General features: G+C 43.1%; 1 long non-coding RNA gene across 2 annotated transcripts; it reads left to right on the top strand.

Moving 5' to 3' along the window:
• The first annotated feature begins 3,533 nt into the window (after positions 1 to 3,533).
• On the top strand, positions 3,534 to 8,636 carry LOC125591375. 2 transcript variants are annotated; one of them, XR_007327363.1, is made up of 3 exons: positions 3,534 to 7,097; positions 7,183 to 7,250; positions 7,497 to 8,636. It is a non-coding gene; the product is annotated as an uncharacterized LOC125591375 (long non-coding RNA). The 2 variants fall into 2 exon arrangements; XR_007327364.1 differs by having other exon boundaries at positions 3,534 to 7,250.
• The last annotated feature ends 904 nt before the right edge of the window (positions 8,637 to 9,540 follow it).

Below are 9,540 nucleotides of genomic sequence, written 5' to 3'. Positions count from 1 at the left end.
CTCGTAGCGACCGAGCTGTGTAATCGATTTGTTGCGCTTCCTTTTTCCGCGATTAACCTAGGGGTTTTCTGCGGCTTTTGGGAGAACAAGTTTTACCATTCCGGAACGTTTTCGGAAAACGTGTTTTGGTAAAACCCTTACGCATTGAGATTTATTTTGTTCGGTAATGAGCCAAACTTACGGGGTTTGACAAGAGTTATCGTTTCCCTTTATGTTTAAAAAGAGAAATCGCGAGCTCGTTTCATTGCACTTCCTGTGACGAAAAGTCGCAGCAAGGTTTTCGATTTTCTTAAGAACTATGGCGTTTGTGTAGGCGTTGGCCATAGGCGCAGTGGCGGCTGGAGTTTTCTTACCAGCGTCGTTGCGAACTGCGATTTTCTCTTTCGTATTTCCAGACATTGTTTTGATCAAGCGTTTTGCGGCTATGAGTTAGAGTAATCCATACCTCCCCTCCTTCTAGCGCCAAACTGTGGGAACCGAAATTCGCACTGTCGATTTCCGTTTAAATTAGGAAACTAGGAAAACCCTAATTTCCCAGAAGTCCCAGATCTCTGCGAGAGCCGACGGCAAGTGACCAAATATATGCGGAAATCGTGAAAAGATAACAAACGAGTTTAGAGAAAACAATAGATCTTATTTCGAGTCCACGTAAGAGCGTTGCGATCATTACAAGAGATCATAAAAGCTTTGGCCGCAAAGGCTGTCAGCGAGTTACCTAGTTCTAGCGGCCTAAAAGCTCAAATCTAGTTGAGTCGCAGCTCGATAACTAAAGACGAACAAAATACAGAAAAGGTTTTTAATTGATTTCGGACTGAACCTTATGAAAGGCTGCCTACGTACCCCTTTTGAGGATCAAGCCAAACGTAGTTCAAGAGTGAACAAGGAGATCGAACTGCTTGTGCGCGTTCGTCTGGTAATCGGGTGCCAGTCATGGAACAGAGCATGCCGAGAATAATGCCTCAGAATTTCTAAGTGCCGAGAGTTCTGAGTATAAAAAAGTTGTCACGTGCCTCTCGCCTAGGACTCCTTATATACTCGCTCCTAGGTCGGTTTACGCTTTTTCCTCTTCTGTCCTTAAGCCGTCATAACTTTAAAATGGAGATATTCCATTTTTCCCCATTTTTCTAATTATCTTCGAATACTTCGTATTTATCCGCGGAAACTTGACATTTATCTTTCCTTGCAAACCAAGCATAAACTGTCCTACGGTTTATGGGCTTTTGGCTAAGAAATCGTAAGTGGGTTTCGAGTCACGTCTTAGGTCTCTTTGGGCCGTTGTTTGACTCGAAACGTTTATTACGGCTTCTTTTGATAAAAACCAACTTTCCGCGATTTTTTTCGTAAAGTTCGATTGATGACTTCAAATGATGAGAAACATGAAATGGGTTGGCTACGGTCTTCGGGAGATAGCATTAAAGAGTAGACGAGAATGCATGGATTCGTGTCGTATCGATTTTTAAGAAAGCACTGTCGCTACGTAGCGACCAAGCTTTGGGAAGAGCTCGGTCGCTACGTAGCGATTGCGCTTTGGTAAGAGCTTGGTCGCTACGTAGCGACCGAGCCGTGTACGTGCTCGGTCGCTACGTAGCGACCGAGCTTAGGAGAGATCTCGGTCGCTACATAGCGACCGAGCTTAGGGGAGATCTCGGTCGCTACGTAGCGATCGAGCCGTGACCGAGGTTTGGTGTGAGCTCTGTCGCTACGTAGCGACCAGCTTTTGCGCTGGTTGCTACGCGGCAACCTTGTTCGAGTCTTTCTCCGATTTTTCGTAAATGTCTTTTCTCCGCAAGATTCTTCGTAAAAATAAATCTTTTTCTAAGTTTTATTTTTCGTAAAAACGTTCATGCCGATTTTTACGGATTTTAAGACATTGATTCCGCTGTGACCGATTTTGACTCCAACACTTGCTTCCGAGCATTGGACCTTTGTTGGTTTGCTTACGGATTGTTTTCTGAGAAGGTGTTCTCGATACGGCGTCGTCTTTGTTGAATACTCAAACCGGCTATGCGACTGACACGGTTTATGTTAACCATTGTTGTTTCGCACGGTCCATTTGAATTCGTTGAAAAATGTATTTTAGTGGTTTTATCGTAATTCTCCAACGTAAACATCGACGGGACGTTAAACATGACTGGCGGGTTATCCGTAAGCGTTGCGCCGACCGCTCCATGCCGGCCCGGAAGAACGAGGAGCTAATTGCCTCGTGGCGACCCGGAGAGGCGAGGAACTGGTCGCCCATGGTGACCGCGATGAAGACACGTGCCGGTCGCCCGTGGCGGCTACGAGGGAGGCGACGCCGGTCGCCCGTGGCGACCGCGAGGGAGATGACGTCGGTCGCCCGTGGGGACCGCGAGCGAGATGACGCCGGTCGCCCTTGGAGACCGCGAGGGAGGCGACGTCGGTCGCCCGTGGCGACCGCGAGGATGGCGTGCTCGGTCGCTCGCGTCGACCGTGAGGGCGGTGAGTCAGCGGTCGCCCTGTGGCACACGGATTAATCATTGTAGTCTCGGGCCTGGTTGTTGCGTATTATCTTGAAACCTTGATCGTATCCAGATCTTGTTCTGAACGTCTTTATGATCGATCGTGCGAGTCGGGGATGCTTTGGTTAAGTTTATCGCAGATTTTCGAATGCTGTTTTATTTTTCCGAAGGTTTTGGAATGTGAATCCTGTCGTGACCGGTTTTGACCCCAACAGACTTTTAGACATTGATTCCGTCGTGACCGATTTTTACCCCAACAGTTAGCCCCCCAGCTCGTTAGAATTGTGAGCTTTTAGCGTGATGTTCTAGCGAGTGGCTTGGGAAGTTAGGCAAGTTAAGAAAGTTAGGCGGAATTAATGGTTGAAAAGGTCTGTCGTAAGTGGTCTTCTCATTCTTCTGAGAGTGGAATGCGATAAGATTGAGTCTGCGCCTTGTGAAGGCTGCCTACATACCCTTGTCGAAGGGATCAAGCCTTTCGTAGTTCGCCCTGGAGTTGAGATTCTTAAGACCTGTTTTCCAATGAGAACTTTATGGTCCAATTTATATGTCGTGTAGAGGTTATCAGGCATGTTGCTGCCGATGGCATTTTATATTGGTGTAGAGGGAATACTACAAGTTGTCATCTCGTAATCTAACTCTATGTGACTTGCTTTATTCGTGATCTATTTCGAGAGTTTTCCGCAGTGCATAAACTTGCGGGATTTCTGAAGATGCTCGAATATTAGCCAATAGACAAATTTTGGGATCTCGTACCAGGGTGTTTGATACTATGCCTAGAGATGTTAGAGACCAGTTTGCTGGGTTTAGGGCAAGACCTAGGTCTAATCACGGCTTACGTTTCCTGTACCGTTTTAGACCTGATTCCATCCCGCTTTAAAGTCTGCGATATGTTCTCGGATTACGTGACTTGTATGGTAGGAATCGAGCATCTCTTCGAGGATAATTTTTAAGTCTCCCGAAAGTGCTGACCAAAATTTTGGATTTTTTATATTGCGCTATTACCCTTGTGTCGGGTGTACGAGAGCTATCTCAACGAGTTGGCTAAGTTTGTTTAGGACGTTAAGAGTTTGTTGTGATCAGCAAGAAACTTATCGGTAGATATTACCGTTTTTGAGTCTTCGCGAAGAATAGGTGTTTGAGAAGATGTTAGTATGTATGACTGTTTGGCCTTCCAAGAAGGTGCCTTTATCGAGGAAGGTAATTTTGTCTAAAAATGGTTCTTCAGGCGTCTGCGACGTCTCGCAATGCTGAAGATTGATTTTTTCTTTCGTATGCCGCGTTTCGTGGTCGAAATGTTCGCGGGCTTGAAGATGTTTCGCGATATTGCAAGGTTTTAGTCTTAACCCTGCGTTTGAGAAACATTCAGGTTTGTCTACAGATGTTCGCAGCCAAAATTGTTGTTCCTGTTTGGATGCTAATAATTTGATTTGCGATCGAGGAATTAGGACCGAGGGGTCGCGAAAATTTGTCCCTGGGAAGAAGTGTTTTCCTTCGTAGTGCTTTGTACTGTGTTGGCTTTGCGAGATCGATTTCGTGTACATTTAAGGATGTTTCGTATAGCTCTAGAAGCTCTGTTACGATTTTTTCTTACATGCCGTATTTTATCGTGTAAAACATAACTGGCTTTAAAGTTATCGGTGGAACGTATTAAACTTGGTCGAATGTCGACAAGTTTAGGTTTTCCGTTAACCGTTTGGTTGTTAGGACTGAGTTTTGTTACGAAGAATTTATCATATGATTTTCGACTATGTGTTATTCGATAATTATACTGTCATGATATCCTTGGGCTCTTTTCTTTGCAGATGGGCTTGCTTCCGAGCTTTGGACCTTTGTTGGTTTGCTTACGGATGATTTCCCGAGAAGACGTTCTTGATACGGCATCGTCTTTGTTGAATACTCAAAACGGCTATGCGGCCCACGCGGTTTAAGTTAACCATTGTTGTTTCGCACGGTCCATTTGAATTCTTCGAAAGACGTACTTTAGTGGTTTTATCGTAATTCTCCAACGGTAACATCAACGGGACGTTGAACATGACTGGCGGGTTATCCGTAAGCGTTGCACTGACCGCTCCATGCCGGCCCGGAAGAACGAGGAGCTGATTGCCTCGTGGCGGCCCGGAGAGGCGAGGAACTGGTCGCCCATGGCGACCGCGAGGAAGACGCCTGCCGGTCGCTCGTGGCGTCCGCTAGGGAGGCGACGCCGGTCGCCCGTGGCGACCGCGAGGGAGCCGACGCCGGTCGCCCGTGGCGACCGCGAGGGAGCCGACGCCGGTCGCCCGTGGCGACCGCGAGGGAGCCGACGCCGGTCGCCCGTGGCGACCGCGAGGGAGGCGACGCCGGTGGCCCGTGGCGACCGCGAGGGAGGCGACGCCGGTGGCCCGTGGCGACCGCGAGGGAGGCGACGCCGGTTGCCCGTGGCGACCGCGAGGGAGGCGACGCCGGTGGCCCGTGGCGACCGCGAGGGAGGAGACGCCGGTGGCCCGTGGCGACCGCGAGGGAGGCGACGCCGGTGGCCCGTGGCGACCGCGAGGATGGCGTTCTCGGTCGCCGAGTCAACGGTCGCCCATGGCGACCGCGAAGGCGGCGAGTCAACAATCGCCCTGTGGCGCACGGATTAATCTTTGTAGGCTCGGGCCTGGTTGTTGCGTATTATCTTGAAACCTTGATTGTTTCCCGATCTTGTTCTGAACGTCTTTATGATCGATCGTGCGAGTCGGAGGATGCTTTGGTTAAGTTTATCGCAGATTTTCGAAGGCTGTTTTTTTTTCCGAAGGTTTTTGAATGTTAATCCTGTCGTGACCGGTTTTGACCCTAACAGAATTTTTGACATTGATTCCGTCGTGACCGATTTTGACCCCGACACGAAGCATAGAAGCAAGTGATGGAAAAGGAGACATTACGGTAATGGGTGTTAAATTCAGCTAACTACGTTTACTCTGTTCATCATCGGGCAATGGAAAGCTCATATTGGAGTTGTGTAGCACGAGGCGGAGTGATAAACCGTGGGAGCTCCATAGATCTTACCGGAGTTATTCCCAATGTTATTTGATTAGTTTTTTCAGGTAATTTGCTCGCTTTGTGAGACAGAACAAGACATGAATATGACCTTTTGAATACAAATTTTATTTGTGTAAATATGTTTCTTGATGATGACCATTGTATGTGAAATTTTTCTGTATGTGAGATTATTTTATTGTTTTTTCTCTTTTAAAGTGGCATAATCATTCTTGACTACAATGCAAAGTGACTAGAATGTGAATTTCCAAGTGGATACCAAGCAAGAATCATACCTCGGCGAAGTGGTGTCCTTAAAATGTAAGATTTTGGAAGGAGCCTAGGCTGAAAAGGCAGCCACAGAATCTAACAAACCAGAAAATTGTAATGCAAATGATGGGATCTAGGAAGGAGAGCTCCCTAGATCTTTTGAGGGAAGCACGTTGAAAAGGTAATAGGTGCTGCAGTGGCTGATGGGACAGTTACTCCAAAAGTTCAATCGTTGATCAAACAACTCCTCAAGTATCAGGATCAGCACACTTTCATGCTATTTATTTGATGAGAATTTGCTTGGTTCTTCTAAAGGTTAGGATGAAAGTGAAAAGAAATTTGATAGTGTTGATTACATGATACATCTTTACTGTGAGTATTTCTGAGCTTGGATTTCTTTTCAGGTTTCGACAGTTGCCTTCTCTTAGTTTTATACGGTGCGCCAGCAAGATTGGGCACAATAACAGCCCAATCATCTGAAATAAAGATATTGGCATGTATGAATAGTTGTCTTTGTTTCATATAGTTCTTTTGGATAAACATTAAGAAGTTTATCTTTTCTTTTGACAAGTCTTTTTCTCTTTCGTATGATTGATGACACTTTTTGTTGCCGCATGCGTTACTAAGGAAGGTTTTGATATTAGACAATGTAACTTCTCCATGTGTTTTGAACTTGCAAAGACGGTGTTGGCATACATTCAGAACCATTGGTAGGAAAAGAAAACATGGATCAGACTACGTACTCATGGTTTGTGAGTTACATATGTTTTGTAATCTATAAGACAAAAGCTTTAAAATCTACAATTTTTGCAACAACTGGTTAGCAAATCTAGACAATCAATCTATCATATCTGTCAACACGTGTTGCTTGTAGAGAAAATGTATCTCACGCAGCAAGTCTTAAGGAATGCTAAAAATATTGAGGAGACACTGCGGAAAAAGCAATAAAAGGACTGATATTAGTCACCTAACACTAAAAGACACGTCAAGGATAATGGCTTAATGTATTTTATTTAGAATTTAGGCTTCAAATCCAATTATAATTTCATGGCTAATTTCGCTTTTAAAGAAATCTTACAGTACTAAAAGGGGATATAAGCTCCATTTTGTCTATCCACCTAGAATAAAAAATTCAAAACCAATCAAAGTGCACATAAGCAAACAATTAAAAAAACAATAATAGTATAAATATGTAAATCGACTCTATTCTCTCTACGATATCCTTCTTCTCTTTTTCTACCCTTTGAATTTCCCCGATAAAAAAAAAATATATGTAACCCTTTTAATCTATTCTTTTGGCTTCCCACGTTCATTGTTACCCCGGAAAAATCCATCGTTTCGGCTTCGATATAGGTATTATAGAGTTATTGTGTTTTATCTTATACTTAGCATCAGATCAAGTTAACAAAAAAAAAATAGTGATGTTACTAAGCTTCAGATCAAGGTCGATGAGAATACCGGTCTATTCGTCGATGCTCGCTTCTAGACCTTTTTTTTCATCGGTCGGTATGTCCATTCTATTACTTTTAGAGGCGAGTGGATATATATATATATGGTGACATTCAATCATAAATTTAAAAACTTTCTGTTTGCCAAAAACAAATTTCTTAAATACTTTCCCTTTTATGTGATATTTCTTATTTTTGCGATGCGGTCTTCATATGAAAACGAAAAGATTCTAGTTAGAGGTTAGATTTTTGTGTGAATAGTAACGTTGCAGTTTTCTAATGTTGATTGATTTAACATTCTCAGCCACTGAATGGGTGAAAGGAAAAGCCATGGAGGAAGTCCTGACCATCAGAACACATAAGTAGCCTGTGTTTGTCTCTTGCAAGTTACAAATGTTGTTATGATCTGTCACAAACATATAAAATATTTTGTCACCATGTTCGCGTTTCAAGGCATTTTCGTAGTATGTTTTCAGTCGTTGCATTACATGAACTTGGGGTTTCTAATTGGTTCACTCTTTCACATAATACTAAAAGGGGGATATGAGCTCCATTCAATCTATCCACCTAGGATACAAAATTCAAAATCAATCAAAGCTCCACCTAAGAAAACAATTAAAAAACAATAATAGTATAAATATGTAAATCGACTCTATTCTCTCTACGTTATCCTTCTTCTCTTTCTCTACCCTTTGAATTTCCCTGATCAAAAAAACATATATGTAACCCCTTTAATATCTTCTTTTGGCTTCCCACGTTCAATGTTACCCCGGAAAAATCCATCGTCTCGGCTTCGATATAGCTATTATAGAGTTAATGTGTTTTATCTTATACTTGGCATCATATCAAGTTAACAAAAAAAAATAGTGATGTTACTAAGCTTCAGATCAAGGTCGATGAGAATACCGGTCTATTCGTCGATGCTCGCTTCTAGACCTTTGTTTTCATCGATCGGTATGTCCATTCTCTTACTTTTAGAGGCAAGTAGATATATATATGGTGACATTCAATCGTAAATTTAAAAACTTTGTGTTTGCCAAAAACAAATTTCTTAAATATTTTCCCTTTTATGTGATATGTCCTATGTTTGCGATGCGATCTTCATATGAAAACGAAAAGATTCTGGTTAGAGGTTAGATTTTTGTGTGAATAGTAACGTTGCAGTTTTGTAATGTAGATTGATTTAATGTTCTCAGCCACTGAATGGGTGAAAGGCAAAGCCATGGAGGAAGTCTTGACCATCAGAACACATAAGTAGCCTTTGTTTGTCTCTTGCAAGTTACAAATGTTGTTATGATCTGTCACAGACACTACAATATATAAAATATTTTGTCACCATGTTCGCATTTCAAGGCATTTTGGTAGTATGTTTTCAGTCGTTGCATTACATGAGCTTGGGGTGTCTAATTGGTTCACTCTTTCACTGTAGACAATTCACATGCCAGACCTTGGTGAAGCGTCACACTGCTGCTTTTTGACAAATCTCTTAGAAACAACCTTAGATGACTTGGAGAGCCCATTACTCTATTTGGGGAGCAGGAAATGGAGAGAAGAGATACGTTGGCTCTGCTTAAGGCGAGGCTTGAATGATTGATATTGCAGCCAATTGGATAATATGTTTCAGGCTCACGAAGAAGATGCGGCTGAAAAAGAGAAGGTCACTACAAGAAAACAGCGGTATTCTGACGGACATTCCGACGGAAAATGAAATCCTCGGAATATCCCGAGGAATTTCCGAGGATATTCCGAGGAAACACAAAATTTGGTTTCCTCAGAATTTACTCGGAATATACCGACGAAATTCCGAGGAAATATCAATCCGTCGGAATATTCTTATGGAATACCGAGGAAAAATGTATTCCTCGGAAAAAAACCGATGAATTCCGAGGATATGTTATAGCCGTTAGAGAGCCGTTGGAGAGCCATTGGGGGGATTTTAAAAATTCTGAGGAAATTCCGACGAACTAGCCGTTGGCGTCGGAATTCCGTCGGAATTTCCTCGGTCTGTCGGCAAGATTTCAACTATAAATACAAGCACCCCTCTTCTTCTTCATTCACTCCATATCTTCATCCTCCCTCTTACTCTCTTTACACACGAATTTGATTCATAAAAAACATGTCTTCTTCAAATTATTTTCGTTCTTGGATCGATCGACCTCATTTGGATCCGAACACGAGATTGCTTACGAAAGAATACCAACGAGGTATAACCGAATTCATGGGGTTAGTTCACCGACAACCGGAAGCAAAAACAGGTATGTTAAGATGTCCTTGCTCTAATTGTAAAAATAGAAAGGTTATTAAAGAGTGGGATGTTTGGACTCATCTATATTTGAGTAGGTTTACAC

This window comes from Brassica napus, chromosome C8 (assembly GCF_020379485.1).
Source record: "Brassica napus cultivar Da-Ae chromosome C8, Da-Ae, whole genome shotgun sequence".
NCBI lineage: Eukaryota > Viridiplantae > Streptophyta > Magnoliopsida > Brassicales > Brassicaceae > Brassica > Brassica napus.
Note: the sequence above shows the minus strand (reverse complement) of the source record. Positions and strands in the feature narration are given on the sequence as shown.